Source organism: Pinus tabuliformis, chromosome 9, assembly GCF_031772625.1.
Source record: "Pinus tabuliformis cultivar Carrire ecotype Pingquan chromosome 9, CPIR1, whole genome shotgun sequence".
NCBI lineage: Eukaryota > Viridiplantae > Streptophyta > Pinopsida > Pinales > Pinaceae > Pinus > Pinus tabuliformis.
The window spans coordinates 633273110-633291158 of record NC_142307.1 but is presented as its reverse complement, the minus strand read 5'-3'; positions in this window follow the sequence as shown (position 1 = coordinate 633291158).

The following is an 18049-nucleotide window of genomic DNA, read 5'->3' as shown; positions in this document are numbered from 1 at the left end:
GAGGTCATGTCCCAGAATAGGAAGATAGTGCAGGTACTTGAAGAAGCCTACCAGAAGGTCCATGAGTTTGCCATCCTAGTAGAGGCGTCGGCAGAGGCGCGCATTTATAGGTTAGCAGCAAGGGTGCGCAAGGCACGAGAACAGATGGCCAAGGTTTAGCTAGAGATGAACCTTCAGATAGCAAAGCTACGGTTGAAGGCGCAGCCTTCAACTCCTCGAGAAGTGAGGGAACAGTGCATCAACGCCATCACCACGACATAGAAGAGATCAACCGTGCTGTGAGGGATTGCACCAAAACATTGGAAGAATCGTTCGAGGTTCTCACCGCTCTGCAGGAGGACCTGAACATTTGGTGCTTGGAGACAGAGGCGCGTGAGCTTCAACAACAATATGATGACATAAAAGGGACTGGGGAGACGGTGGCCCTTACAAAAAGGCTCATGCAGATGCAACAAGCCAAGGCACTTAAGGAGCAGGTAGACGTGGCATGACACAAAGAAGTGGCTCTGAAGGCGCGTGTCCAACCATGGATCGATGAGGCCTTCGTAATCACAACAACAATTGAAGGCAAGCTCATGCAGATGCAAGGGAGGCAGGAGCAGATATAGTGAAGCAATTCAGACACCGCGGTATCTGAACAACACATACAGGAGATATAGCAGGCAGCCGCTCAGTGCGTTGCTGACCTTGCAGCGGTCCAAGCAGAGTTGGGAGGTCTCCGCACGAAGATCTCCGCACCGACAAAGTGACTCGAGGGAAAGTCACGATGTTTGTGTTGGGGGCCTGTTGGGCGCAAGATCCCCCAAGGCAAGTTTTGGGGCTTAAAGCCCAAGTTTTGACTATGTCTGATGTAAAGACTCTGCGAAGTATGGGCGTGGAGCGCGATGTTGTAATTGAGTCACAGGGTTGTCCGCCCTTACTTTTTGTAATGTAATGTCAGCTTGAGAGTTCTACCCATGGTCCGCGGACCATGGGATTGTATAAATAGAGCGAGGCTCTAAGTGTAAAGAGAGAGATCTAGGTAAGATCTAATGATGATGAATTGAGTCTTGGTGGAAGTGTAAAGTCATGTTTTGGGTCGTAGAATAGGAGAAGGCTCTGCAGCTAAGTGCGCAGAGGCCTAGTAGTCTGCAGCTGAGTGCGCGGACCCCTACAGCTGAGTGTGCAGGGTGAGTCGAGTCTGTAACTGTGGAGAAATTAATAAAGAGAAGTTTCTTATCATTCTATGTGTCTTTTTCCTATTTTATTCATTGAAGTATATTGGGTATGAATTATAAGTTTACTGTTGTTTATATGTTGCACGAACTCTTATGAATATGTTGAATAAGCGAATATAAGATAAGTATCTGTTTCCGCGAAGTTAATTAACAGTTATAAGAAGACAAGTAAGACCCGTAGTGTAACTTAGGAAAAGAGCAGAGATCATTGCCTTAGCGGCATGAAATCACCTCAGCCCCTGATTAGGGTTGCGCGAAGGCAAATATAACAGAGCGCAAAGGCCTCGTAGGCCAAAACAGTGCACGAAGCAACCTGCATGAAGGTATTCACAATTGGACTAAACTGACCCCTCAGACATCTCAAGGGTGCGGAAAATTGGTTCCAACATCCCCCCATACTGCTTCGGGTGAGACCTCAGTCCGCATTCTATGGGATGTTGCCAAAAGGGCCAGTAGTACAGGGATTTGTTTGGCTAATTAACTTTGAACCTTGGTCAAGCCCCATCAAGCCAACACCTTCGCGCTCCGCGACCACAAAATGCAGAGACTTTACAACTTTATTACAAAATTTGACCCAAAACATGGTCTTTTAGCCCCAAAACTGTCCTTGGGGGATCCCGTTCCCAACACATATGAAAATGCCAACCAAGTTAGGAAATTCCACGTGCCACCCAACCATAGATTGGGCTGAACCAAATCTATCTTTCAACAAATCACCCTCATGCCATATTCCAAGCATGAATGTGGGATCACATGGGATAAACCAAAACAGAACCAACTAGGGCGTCTAAAGGATACACCACCTCAACCCTCAACCACAGTGATTTCACCTAAACTAGCCTAGAAATCACCAAAACTAAACAAACTTGGATGCCTCTGACTTTCTTCACCATACGCAGAGAAATTTTCCTATCTCCACCTACCTGTCAAGAGTTCCAAGAGAAATCCATCTCCACCCTCAACCCTCTCCACCCTCAACCCTTGGGAATTTTCCTAATACCACCTCAACCAGGATCTGAAATCTACCAGTCATCCAAAGCTTAACCAAAACAAGGAACCCACTACATCATGGCTATCTAGGAAATGGAAAGACAAGGCTGAAACCACCGTTAATTAAGGAAAATCCCATGCCAATGATATCAAGCACAAACAATAAACCAATGTATAGACCATGCATCAAATCCCCACATGCTAAATCACACATGCACATCGTTACCTGCAAATCCACAACTATTTTCTTCCCTTACTTGTTGTTGTCTAAACTTTCCCTTGTGCTCCCTTGCTTTTTCTCTCTCTCTTGGATATGATTTCTTCCTTAGAAAAGCTAAAGTTGTCCAAAAGTAAAACTTATCAAAAGTTGTCAACTATTTTTTATGTGCCTTTTAATCATTGATGTCTGGTGTCTTTTCCTTTCCTTTTCCTCTTTTTCTTTCATTTGCTTTCATTTTCTCTATAATTTCCCTTGCATGCATTTTTGTGTCTCTTCATCTTTCTTTTCTCCTATTTTCCTTTATTTCTTATATTAAATTGTCATTTATTACCTCTTTGATTTTGCCAATTTCCATAACCATTAATAAACCACAAGTGATGCCCACTATATTGTTTTCCCCTCTATTTAGCTTGGAATATGTGTCCCATGACCTTGGTTTAATTTATTTACATATAAAATCAACCCGAGGTTGTTACACTTTTTATAAGAAAATATATAACAATAAAATATTCATAAGAATAGTAATTGAACTAGTAAAAATATATGGTGTCATGTTTTTCCACACCCTAAAACCTAGTTTCCTAAATGTTAGGCTACAATATGTGATGATTGTAAAATCATGTGCATAATAGGAATGCAAAAGCTAGCTGACAAAAAAAATAATATAGTTCTCCCACTAGGGCTTTTTATTGTCAATGGTTTGAAAAATGAAAAAGGGACACAATGATTAGAGATAATGTAAAACAAAAAAGTGCTATGTACTCTACATATATCATCAATATCTCTTCAAGTAGCCTTATTATTATTGAATACAAAGAAACCCACCTATCTCTTATCTTTATATCTCTATCTACCCTTTCTTACCTCAAGTAATGTTGGATTCTAGATCTAATATACCTCCAAGGATGTAAATAAACTTCAATATAATGAAAGAAATAACTCTACTTGGTAAAGTGATTTTGGCTTGTCAATTTGATTTAGCTCAGATTGTTGGGAAAAATATTGTTATGCTCGCCACCTATGTTCAATTCCAACATTTTACATGTTGATCTCATAATGAGTATTTCATGTAATGGCTAGAACCCTTGTTGTGTAAGCAATCCCTCAAGGACCAAAACATGTATATTCCTCAAGATATTTCTCATGATGAAGAAAAAGTGATGTTGGTCAAAATCTCAAAATGGTCATGCATTTTAGGTGGTCATAGGGACAATGTTTCGTAGACGACTCTTGAGAATCACAAAAATATCATGGATGAATAATGACATTTACTATAAAACGAACATGAGATTGCAAGTATAAAACATCCTAAAATTGGGACAAGACCAATTTTGAGTTAATCTCAAAAAATACAATGAGATAATATGCAAGATAAAACTCAAAAAATTCTCTTCAATCTCATTGGATATTACAAATCCTCATTCCTCTCAACCAACAAAAATCTCACCAAAAAACCAGCTCCTTTCTTGTGTCAATCATGGCATAGACATTAACTTAAACAATTTGGTTATTACAATTAGACATCTAGTACCTAAAGCATGAGGGAACTTAATATACTACATTTGAAAATTCTATTCAATCTCACAAACTCACTACAACTAAAGGACAAGTTGTGAATGATTCAAATAAGAACTATGAGGAATGAAAAATCACTATAATTAAGTTTATGAAACAATAATTAATGTGTTAGATATTCTAAACTTATTTAGGTTTGTTCTTAATTTACCCTAATTTAAGAACAATCATCAAGAATAAGTGTATTGAAATATCCATTGCAATCATTTGATCATCATGTCTAATCTAGGTTAATACATTAGGGTCAAGAAAAGTTGCAGGATATGTAGATATTGTATGGTTTGGTGAATTGATACAATGAAACATAGATAGATGTCATGAAATACATTAAGTGATTACAACCATTAAAGGTTTCCATGATAAATATAGTGTATACTACGTAGATGTGTTAATGTTATTCTTCCATTGTAATTTTTTTCGTTAACATTATTTTTCTTGTTTAAATTACCAAACTCTTTAAACATTAATGTGGGAACAACTCGGGCAAAAATCCTAAATATAATATCCGAAATAAAATCACATAAAAAAAACTCCATTAAAACTATTAAAAAAACAAATAAATCAAATTATTATTATTATATATATAGATATTCACAAGGATAAACTTGATGTAGATAAAATCTTATGAAATGCAATAATAGCACTCAACAATTCTAGAAAATTTCATCTACATAAAATTAGATATAATCAATTATATTAAAAAAATTATATATATTTACATATTTTTAATATTCCTAATATATATTTATTTAGTAATTAAAATATACACTATATCCCTAATGTATATCTATCTAATAGTTAAAACTTAAATATAAAAGTAGAATTAATCTTCTAAAACTGAATTTTCATAAAAGCCCACACAATACTTTGCGGACTAAACCATTTTCATAGTAAACGATACAAAATACATGGACGACTAAACCTAAAATAGGCTTAGGACTAAGCGTAAGTATACTAGATTTCCAATCATATATCTTATTTCAGTGAAACTTATAAGTTATCCTTCATATATCTTATTTCATTTCAGTAAAACTTATAAGTTATCTTTAAGTTTTGCTAGGTGAAACCCACGAGATGGAGGTTAAAATCTCATTGAGTATATGCTCTGTTGTGTCTTGGCTAGAGGAGTAGACGACCCCCGAGCGGACGTCTCTGCTCTTGTTGAGGCATAAGTTAATTGCTATTGTGTGCGGCTTGCAGGCAGTTGCACCTATCCTAGATTTATAGTGGCAGCCAGATAAATTTGATCCTGAACCTGTTCAAGATAACTCTCACCAGTTATCGATTATCCTAGATTAAAAAAAAATTATCCTTAAAAGTGTTTGCCAATTGAGATATTTAGGTTTTTTAATTAGATTCGGAGAATGTAATAGTGTTGTTCCTATTTCTCTCGGCTAAAATAGTCGTTTGTCTCGTTGGGATTCAAACAAAGTTATTTGTCTGTAGTTGTGATTCAAATCTGATCTCGTCGGTGTATAACAACAAAATGTTCGACTTCGAAAGTCTGCCACTCTTGTCACGACGTACAATTCAAATTCCAAGAGTTAAAACTGTCAAATTAATGACAAACGATACGACAAATTCGATCTCAAATCTTCTGACACGGCTGGCATTCGTACAATTGGCTTTGAATATACCTATACAATACAACCGACAATTATTAAATTTAGTTAAATTAAGCCGCAGTCTAATCAGTCAGTAAAATGATAGAAATTTTGTTTGATTAAAATTTTCAGTAAATTTAGATTATAATAGTTAAATTTTAAGATTTTGAGGGTTTTGGAATTTTTATAGTGTTGATTCTATTTTTATAATTAGTTGTTATTTAAATTTATTTGACTTTTAATTAATTTAATTTTTTCAGATAATTTATAAAGTTTATTAAAAATTTAATATTTAAAAAATTTTAAATTATTTTTTAATTCTTTTAAATCTGAATTTCTATTTTCTAATTGGTAAATTTATAAAATGTCACTAATAAAATTGTCAATATTAAAAATAAGTCTAGTGTCCAAAAAAAATCTCATATAGGTTTAGTGTCCAAATCATTAATAACCATTCAATAATTATGTACCATAATCAAATAGTGGTGATGATGTGTTTGACACACAATTAAATACAAGTAGAGACCATGATGTTTTTGACACAAAATTAGATACCCTGATCCATATTGTCTACTTTAATTGATTGGAGACTCGACCATATTACAACGTATGCTATTTTTAATATCTAAAAGTTTGTTTACCAAAGTATTAAAAATAAAGTAATTGTTGAGGTGTTAAAAAATATTTGTGAGAATCCATATTTACTCAATGTACCGAAATTTACAATTTTTGAATTCCATTTTTTTTTTAATAAGTGGAATGAATGAATTAATGAAATTTTATGGGACCACTAGCTTCCCTGTTTTTTGTCTTTTGTAATTCACTTTTCTTTCTATTCAAATTAATGATGAGCTAACCCAACCTTCTAACAATCCCCTCACTGAAAAGACAATGTCAAGGAACTGATGTTAACATACTATTGTAATTGTCTTTGATGTCTTTGAAAGCATCACATTCCAAAATGAAATGTTTTTCCAATTCCAATGCCCCAAAAGTGCAAAAATTATACACTCGTTCTCCCAAGCTTCTTTAAGTCTTTTCCACCAACTTGTTTTGCACCGTAGTTGATGTGAGCTGATTCTTAATTGAGCAATAAGAATCTTTGCTCTCCATCGAATGCTAGCTCCAATGTAGTTTTTTTTGTTGGAGATCACACCTAGGGTTGAATTCTTGAACACACTACTTCTTTCTACCCAACTATTTTCCCCATATATGCTTACCAAACTTCTCCATACCATAACTCCTTAAATTCTTGCTATTTGTGGGACATGCATTGAGGTAAATATTCCATTTTTGCATCCATTTATTGTTTTGTCTCATCTATGATTTATTTCTTTCACCCATTCCTTCATTGGAGATAACTTTAGGCTATCTATCTTCTCCCATTTGCTCAATTCTCTAAAGATACCTTATGAGACGCACCATAGCAATTGCTTCGATGGAAGTTGCTCCTGTTTCACTCAGCATTATCTCATAAGAAACAAAACATTTTATTTTAAACTCACACGTTTTTGGATTTTCTCAATTTGCTTCCATTTTGAGACAGAGATGTTGCTAGCCCACAATTCACACCCATATAATATCACTGGATAAACTAGGAGCCTGAAAAGCACTTTAATTGTTTTCTGATCCATACTCTACCTCTCTACATCCGTTTTGAAGAGCAGATAATGTTTTCCACTTTCCTAAAATTCTCTTCCTTTGCAGTGCTCCTAATTACGCTGGTTGTTGAAATCAATCCCGAAATACTTGTATTCATTTACTTCTTCAAGAATGTTGCCTTCAAAGAAGAACATATATTGGCTCTACGTCTTTTTATTTGAGAAAATCATTATTTTGATCTTGTTAATATTGACTTGCATCCCCACTACTTTACAAAAATACCCAAAAACATAAAAATACATCAATATTGTCAACTACACAATTACTCCCTAACTTACTCCAAGAAATACAATAATCTTTATCTCTCACAACATAAAAACACATCTCAATAAATTTTAATGAGCTTACCAAGCATTTTTTTAAAACGAACCGTAAATAATATATTATTCCCGTCATTCACAAACGCAGATCCACTTGACCAGTACTACATATCCTATCAATTTGTACGACATTTTGGATCTTTAGGTTAACCCTCATAAAAGATTTTGCTTTTAAAGGTGTCCTTTACCATTAAAAAAATTAATAAGATTTATACGTTAAAAATATATACTTTCATATTGCCATCCAAGAAATAATAAATACTAAAATCAATTTAGTCCATGAGTAATAAATACTAAAAGCAATTCAGTCCATTTCATCATCATTCTTGTGATCAAGTTAAATTATTTAAAAAGAAATATATCTACATAACTATCACTAGGTTCGACTCAAAACATTTTTGTTTTAAAAATACCCCTTACCACAAATATTTTAATAACATTTATCTTAAAAAATATATACTTTCATATGATGGAAGAACAAATACTTTCATACGACAATGGAAAAATTAATAGATATTAAAAATTCAATAGATTCACTATTATATTTTTAAATTAAAAAAAATAGATAAAACAAATTTTAATCACGGTACAAAACCATCAAAATACTTTATATTTGAGTAAGTTGTGAATCATATTAATAAAATTTCAATGGAACATGCCAAATTATTATTTACCTTAAGTAATAAAACTTAAAATTTATTATAAATAGACTTTGAAAAGTTTGAAATAATAATAGATTCAATATTATAGTTAAAAAAACAAAAAAACAAATTTTCGTAACCATCAAAATCATTTAGATTTGAGTGGAGTTGTGAATTATATTAATACAATGTCTATGGATCATGCTCAAATTATTATTTACATTGAAGTAATAAAACCTAATAATAGACTCTGAAAACTTATTAAATAGACTTGAATTAATAATGTTAAATTTTTATTTATTTATTTAATATTTGAAATAATAATATTAATTTATTATCTATCGTAAATATAAATTTATTTTTTTTAATTTTTTTACAGAGGATTATTTTTTATTATAAAAAGAAATGATCAAATAATTGAACATACTAACAGTATATAAAAGCTATTTTTAACATTTTATATATTAAAAGCATTGGAAAATTAAATCAATAAATCACATTAATCCATCACATTTGTAATATATCTTTGATTTGCATTCTATATGTTATGAAGTTTGGATGTGTATTTTATACAGTGAAAACATAGATACATGCTTTATACATTAAAACAGTAATGTGCATAACAACACTAGTATTATAAATTTTTAAAATATAAAAGGATCAATATAGAATTGATTTGTTTCTCATTTTATTTAACATAGTAGGTATAAAAGTAACTTTGCAACTTAACATACTAATCTATCAAAAAAAATATGTTAAAAATTGCTATAAATATGGACAATTATTTACATAAAAACAATAACGTGCACTATCAATTACTTTTTACATAAGAGGTAGGTACTAAGCAACAAGGTTGCATATTACACTTGTTTGAAAAAAAATTGCCCAATTCCAACTATTTTTAACCATCCAGACACTTTTGCCAACAACACCATCAAATTAATCTAAACAAAAGTTCCAGGACCTCATGAAATCGACAACTAGTTTCAGGTGTAAAAAGCAAAGGAATATCGTGCCTAGAATTTGACGTTCCACATGACAATTTTTTTAAGGTTTAAATGTATTTCAAAGCGAATAAAAAGTAATAAATATTGTTATTATTCAATGTTGGATGTAAATAAAGTGATATTCCATTTATAAAAGCAATGTGATTTATTAATTTATATATATTTTTAATTTTAAATGCAAAAATTTATTTAGTATTTTGAAAAATTTAGAGACATTTAAATTTTATAAATTAAATAATTTAAAATATAGAATTTTGAGTAAAATTAATTAGAAAAAGTGCTCAGAGTCATGAAAAATCACATTAATAAATGTGGTTAATAAACACCAATAGGCAAATATCAACCACACTTATTATTATTTATTATAATAATTAATCATAAATATTAACCACATTTATTATTAATTAATAAAAAGTATTATTAATAATTAACAATAATAATTATCAATATTTATTAATTATTAATAAATATTATTAAACCCTATGAATAATATTAAACCCTAGGAATTTGAAACCATAGATTAAGAAACCCAAGGGATCGATGTTATAAACCTAAGGGAATAATAAACCCAAGGAATTAATACTAAAACCCCAAGGGATTAATATTATAAACCCAAGGTATATAAACCCTAAAATAGTTTTTATAAACCCTAAAAAAACATGGTTGCCCATGGTTGATTTTCATATTGAGACAATCTTTGTCACAGTTCAATGTTGGACGATGGTCACAATGTGACGTTGGACATTGATCAAACCATGATTGACCACAGTTGACCATGGTTGATTTTCATATCGAGACAATCTTTGTCACAATGTGACGTTGGACCATGGTTGACCATGTTTGATTTTTTTTTTTAGACAATCTTTGTCACAATGTGACGTTGGACCATGATTTACCATGATTATAGACCCAAGGGATCTAGATTAAACCTCGGGATTAATATTATAAACCTAATGAATAATAAACCCAAGGGATTGATATTATAAGCCCAAGGGATTAATACTAAAGCACCAAGGGATTATAAACCCAAAGGAATAATATTAAACCAAAGGCATTAATATTATAAACATAAGGATATAAATCCTAAAATAAACATGTTTGACTATGGTTGAGCATGGTTGATTTTCGTATAGAGACAATCTTTGTCATAACGTGACATTGGACCATGGTTGACCATGATTGATTTTCATATTAAGACAATCTTTATCACAATGCAATTAATAAACCCAAGGGATTAATAAATCCAATGAATTTATATTATAAGCCCAATGGATTTACATTAACCCTTAGGATTAATACTATAAACCCTATCAATAATATTATACCCTAGGAATAGGAAACCTTACATTAATAAACCCAAGGGATTGATATGATAAAGCCAAGGCACTAATAAACCCAAGGATTTAATACTAAACACCCACGAGAATAATTTTAAACTGAAGGGATTAATATTGTAAACCCAAGGTATATAAACCCTAAGATAAACATTATAAACCCTAAAACAAATATGGTTGACCATGGTTGACCATGATTGGTTTTCATATTGAGACAATATTTGTCACAATGCGACGTCGGACCATGGTTAACCATGATTTATTTTTGTATTGAAAGAATCTTTATCACAATGTGTTGTTGGACCATGCTTAACCATAGTTCACCATAATTGACCATGCTTGGCCATGGTTGATTTTCATAATGAGACAATCTTTGTCACAATGTGACATTGGACCATTGTTGACCATGGTTGACCATGGATGACCATGGTTGTCACAATGTGACATTGGACCATGAGACAATATTTGTCACAATGTTACCACCGTTACTGACAATGAGACAATCTTTATCACAATGTGACCATGGTTATTGACCATGGTTGACCATGGTTGATTTTCATATTGAGACAATCTCAACGTCAGACCATGGGTGACCATGATTGATTTTCATATTGAGACAATCTTTATCACAATGCAACACCAGACCATGGTTAACCATGGTAGATGATGGTTGACCATGGATGATTTTCATGTTGAGACAATCAATGTCACAATGCGAGGTTGGACCATGAACCCTTAGATTAATGAACCCAAGGGATTTATATTATAGAGCCAAAGTACTAATAAACCTGAGGGATTAATACTAAAAACCCAAGACATTATAAACCCAAGAGAATAATATTAAACCCAAGGGATTAATATTATAAACCTAAGATATATAATCCCGAAGATAAATATTATAAACAGTGTAAAATAAATTTCTTTCATTAACATAATTTTTTTCATTTTCCTCGACCTTAAAAATGTGTCCTTTAGTTATCTATTACACCAAAATGTCATTTGCAAAATAAAAACTATGTCAATTTTTTTTTAAGTTTCCAAAAATTGCTTTAAAATTTTTTCTCAAAAAAAAAAGAAGAAGCAAACTTTCTTGTTTCTTTTCTAAATTTCTTTTGTGTAATTTTTATTCTCTATATTTATATTTATGTTTGAAATAATGATTCACTTTCTGCAAATCAATTATACGTTTTTGTGTAAATTCCATCTTCCTGTTAAAAAAAATGTATGTCTTTGTCCCTACATATTTGTTTTGCCCAAAGAAGAAAAAACAAGAAAGAAGAAAGCAAATTTCTGTCTTCGGTAAATTATTATTTCTTTAATGTAAATACTTATTTTTATGGTTATTTTTAAAATATTTTTTAATATTATTATCACTTTTATTTAAATGTAAATTATTATTTATGTTAATTTTTTTAATATAAATAATTATTTCACATTTAATTACAATGTTTTTGTTTATATGTGAAAGTATATAAACGTTTTTATCTAATTTTCGTTTTTATTTGAAAATATGAAATTATTTTCATCTAAAATTCATTCATTAATGTATATTTATTTTATCAATATAATTAATTCAGATTTAATCACAATGTAATGTATATTTATTTTATCAATATAATTAATTCAGATTTAATCACAATGTTTTGTTTGTTGGTAAAATTATGTAAATACTTTCATCGACCACGCGGCAGGCGCCTTTTTAATTATATAATTATTTTTTATTTAGATATATTACTAAAAATTTATTTATATTTTTTAATTGTAATTACAGTTGTATTTTATAACTGGCAAATTTGTTTTTATATAAATATTTTAATGGTAATAATTTTAATAATTTAGTTAATGTGTATTTACTTAATATGAAATTTACTTAATTAATTTCTTTATATAAATACCGCACATAGTTATTTATAAATTAATTAATTTTTTTGGCCTGGAGTATGCCGTAAAACTGCTTCTGCTTGGCTAAGAGCTCGTCTTCCTCGGACGTAAGGAAACAACGGCCCAAGACCCAGAGGCATCTGGCAGGAGTGAAAGCCTGCTCCCTTACGGACCACCAGCGGGTTATTACAGGTGGCGTGGTTTTCCTTGATAACAGTGATGAGTCAAACCGACATTCGCGGATAGCAGCCAGAGATGGTTGTCCTCACTGTTGGTTTGACACCTGAGTTTGATAGGTTTTGCCACCTTCGGGAAAAAAAAAAAAAAATTAATTAATTTTTTAAATATTATTTTAATAAATTATATTTTGAATTAATTATTTCGAGATGTTATTTTAAATTATTTTAATTTTTTTGAATCAATAGAAACTTTAGTCACTCCTGTTATCTTATATGGTTGTGAGGTTTGTGATTACAACATATCCAGAGAATCGTGGAGAAAGATTGGGCAAATCCAGAGACGTTTTATAACTAATAACCTGAAAATTAAAAGTAATACACCCTATCCTATTCTCCTTATAGAAGCAGGTATTTCCCCTATTGAGAGCCTAGCTATGATTAGGTTTCTGTTGTACAAGCACAAACTCAATAACATAGACGATCATAGACTTCCTAAGCTAGCTTTAAATTCCAGCCAAAACCACCTAAGACTCAATCAGGGGTGGCATAAAGACACAAGGGCCTGTTAAACTATTGGGAGATCAACGAGAATGATGCATTGCAAAACATAAATAACATTAAAGATATTGTTACTTCTAAGTTCAAAGAAAAAATGTGGTGTGAGAAAGATTTAGTGGCTAAAAGAAAATTAAGTTATTATAAGAAGGTCATCAACCCCACCCTAGAAGATCAAAAGTATCTCTCTATTTTAACTAGCTCAAAGAAGAAAATTAATATAGCAAAGATTAGAACGAATTCTCATGAGCGCCATAGTGAAACAGGTCGCTGGGCAGTTCCTAAAACGCCATGGATGGAAAGGATCTGCCATATATGCTAGAATAGGAACATCGAGGATGAAAACCACTTCCTCTTAGAGTGCCCCGCGTACAACCACATTAGATCTCAGTTTCACAATCTTTGTTACAACACTGACCTTCCTAGCCTTTTACAATGTCAAAATTATAGTGAGCTCGGGAGGCTTCTCTCCAAGCTTTTTGAGCATAGGAATAAAATCTTAAATCAAAATAAATAATTTGTTTCTTTAGATTTGATAGACCAATGTTTGGTCTTAGCGGACATTAACCACCATCATCATCATCATCAGTTTGATTTTTAATTTTTTCAATAGTTGAAAATTTAGATTTTTAATTTTTTTAATGGTGGGAGATGTTATGAATGTGTTCTAAGTGGCACCTCCACCCAACACCCAGAGCTGTTTCGACGACATTGCCTAGCCCACCCAACAGTCGACGTCGTTAGTAACCTTCCTCCATGAAAACCATGTATTTTAAGGATGGACAAAGATCTGTTAAATAATTCCAGCAGTATTTTTGAAGTGGTTACTTGGGATTGTTGTGAAGTCTTTGCTATACCAAATAACCATGTGCCATTTTTTTATCATCATGGTTGTTGAGATTGAAAATTTACTTGGGATTGTTGTGAAGTCTTTGCTATACCAAATAACCATGTGCCATTTCTTTATCATCATGGTGGTTAGAGATTGAAAATTTTTAATTTGAAGATACCATTTGCTAAAATGTCAGTGAGACGAGTTCTTAACGCTATGTTATAGGAAGCTGAGTTCAAATCTGTGTGAGTTTTTTTTGGAATACAGTTTGAATTTTAAATATTTTCTGTTCAACTTAAATGATATGTATTATTATTATTTATTATTATTTAATTTTAAGATTATCGTCAAGTTAAATACCAAATTAGTATATAAAAATTTTTTGTTTGCGAAATAAAAAAACTCACTTTTATGCAATTAAAAAATATATATACTCTACTTATGAAAACATTAAATTTACATAAAAATATTAAATGACACATGAAAACAAATTACCCGATTCAATTTTCATGTATAGGTAATCTAAATTTGAAATTCCACACCTGGCGTCTAAGTATTTTGCGAAAAGAAATATTGTTGTTGTTGTTTTTTTTTAATCTAAAATAATCGGAAGCTAAAGAAAATGTTATATTCGTAATGCCCTGTTTAGAGATTGATCCCACGTCAACGAAAAGATAGAAAGTGTCTTCAAAAAAATATACACACCACATGCCGTCACAATCAGATTCATAAACCGTGCACAGGTTAAAGTATCGACTCATTCGAACATTTCCCTGTGACTACTCATTCTCGGGGATATCTTGAATATTAATAACTTGTTAATAAAATTATTATTTTTTTATTAAAATATAAAATTAAATCTTATATTTATAGTTTGTTTCCTTATTTAAATATTTTTTTAACTATTAAATAAAAAATTCACTCAAAAGATGGGTAGGATGGAATTAGTTGTAATATTTGGTGATAAATTTTATGTGATGTTAATATACTTATTAGATTAAAATATTACATAAACTTAAGATGGGTAGGATGGAATTAGTTGTAATATTTGGTGATAAATTTTATGTGATGTTAATATATTTATTAGATTAAAATATTATATAAACTTAATATAATTATAAGAATTATAAAAGGTGGATTAGCTAATGCTTTATAGAGTAGAGTTCATTAAGATAAAGAAAGAAATAAAACAATAAAACAAGTTATAAAACAATAAAACAAGTTTTGTTTTTTGTTTTAAGTTTGATAAGGGTTTTTACTTATTATAAATTTAAAAGAATTAAATTACATGTTTTGATTTAAGTTTTGGATTTTGTTTAACAAATTTTTAATATAGGTTTATGAGAGAGTAACTTATATGTATTAGTTTTTTAAGTGGGCTTGGTTTTGTTTTAATTTTAAGTCATCAAATAAGGCACAAATGATCACCATATTGAATTTATAAGGATGGTTTTATAATAAGCTCTTAGACTATTTTAAGAGCAAGTTTATTTGGCTTAACAAGTCTAAACTTGTCTTTTAACACATGCCAAGGGACCTAGTCACAAGTTTAAGCATCAAATATATCTCTAATCATGTTAATGCATTTTTTGAACAATTAAAAGGTCGAGAATCATGTCGTCTCAGCTGAACTTTGCTTTGTGAAGTAGGATGAGAAATCACCATAAAGAATGATCATTGAAAGAAAGATAAACAACACTTAACAACTCATGGGCCTTCCAAATATTTGAACAACAAAAGTTTCTTTCATCTTAACTATCATTTGGGTAACAATAAGAGTTTTAACTTTTATGCTTAACTACTCCAAGGGATCTCTTTGATGTGTGCAAGTTTGTCAAAGTGTTGTTTAGGCTTTGTTACTAACTTCTAACACCTCGATAATCCATTTATGGTTATAGTCTAGTTGAGTTTTAATTATTTATATATCTCCTCATCTCCCTTGATGAAATAAATATTACAATGGGCATGATTTAAGCCTTTTCCATCCTCCATATTTTCCCAAAGCAACTTGCAAAGAGATTTCTCTAAACATTGATACGTGCTAACAAAGTGGTTGGTGGGAATAATATTAAATATGGGTTAATATGCTTTGACTAGATCAATTGGAACTGGAACAACTGCAACTAGCTGCTGTTGTCTTCGCCTCCACTGCTGCTGAAATAGAATATAATAGTCTTTGTCTCTGCTGCCTTTTCCGCTACTGGTGCTCCTGGTTGTGCCTTCCCTGCTGCTGAAACTACTATTGAAGCAAACCTTTATTGCCATTTCAAGGAGCCGTTTTAATCCCGGGATTTCACCTTTTACCCGGCCTAATAAGAGGAGTTGTTCGTCCCCAAAGGTGCGGGTAAGGTTGTATCCTAGCCACTTTAGCACCTCGAACCTTTCCGGCCCGATCTCTGCTACGGAATAGGGAGAAGCTGCCCCCTTCCTTTCTCCTTCTCCTTCTCCTTATTTACTCTCCTGTTAGTCAAGCCCCGTTGCCCTCTCCCTCTCCCTTATGGTTGAGCGGCCTTAACCTAGGTTTCGCAATAGCAGTCGATGGGTGGGTGCGTTTGTTTAGGCTTTGTTACTAACTTCTAACACCTCGATAATCCATTTATGGTTATAGTCTAGTTGAGTTTTAATTATTTATATATCTCCTCATCTCCCTTGATGAAATAAATATTATAATGGGCATGATTTAAGCCTTTTCCATCCTCCATATTTTCCCAAAGCAACTTGCAAAGAGATTTCTCTAAACATTGATACGTGCTAACAAAGTGGTTGGTGGGAATAATATTAAATATGGGTGGAAACTACGATATTAGTGCATATTAAAATTATAGCAACTAAAACCATTAGTTTAGTTACTAAGGAAAGAATTATATACAAGATGCTCAGGAAGGAATTATATACAAGATGCTCATTATTCAGTTAGACATCTCTTTGCAAAGGGAGAGATAAATTTAACAAAATATTAACCCACCCTTTGAGAGAAAGAGTAACCCAAGGCCTATTATACTATCGCATAATATTTATAGCAAACATAAATATTTTAGATAGAATACAAGACCCCATGACTTCCTTTAATTTGCATTCATTTGTAGATAAATTAGATAAAGCATTTGAGAAAATAGGGCCTTAACGATGGTGTGTTTGAAAGGCCACTCAACATTATCATTGTCCAATTCAAAGTCAATTTTAAGTAAGAAGGCAACAAGGCTTAAGCATCTCACCCACTACATTCTTATACAACAATGGCATTATCTAGAATGAAATGCCCTTAATAAAGTATTTTCATTTTCATTGGTATAATATGATCTTTTCTATGATATTCTTGAAACACGTGGAAAGTTCCTTCAAAACTTGGTTTTTCATAAAGCATTAAGATGCATGACCAAGATCCTTTGTTTATAATGATCCTTAATGAATAATTTTTATAACTTCTTTATACAATTATACCAAGTTTCAACTATCAAAATTCCATATCACTTTCTAAACTTCACAAAAAGTCATTTAATGTATATGTCTTATGCTCAACCATCTCCATCAAGGCACTTGTCAACTCATCTAAGATTACCAATTGCTTACACATATTTATGTGGGATTTAAAAGGTATATTTGAGACCACAACAAGACATTTCTACGTGTCAAACTTACATTCCCAAGTTAAGATGTAAAAATTTGCTTTCTTCTTTCTTGTTTTTTCTTCTTTGGGCAAAATTTGAAAAAAAATATATTTAATTTATTGTTTTTAGTAATTATTATGATTGAATTTGTATAGTGTTAATTTAATGTACATAAAATTTTGTAAATAATTATTAGCTACCAACATTAAATTTAATATCATTTTATTTTTAATTTTATATAGATATCATATTAGATTAATATATGTTAATGAATAAGTGTTATATGATAAAAAAAGATAGAACAAGGGTTACAATCTCTTTTAACACTAGGTTCCAAAGTGTGTTTTGCTAAATTGTATAATCACAAGAAAAAAGTTTATAATTAAGTAAACTACTTTATTGGAAAAAGTACCATAAGTATGCA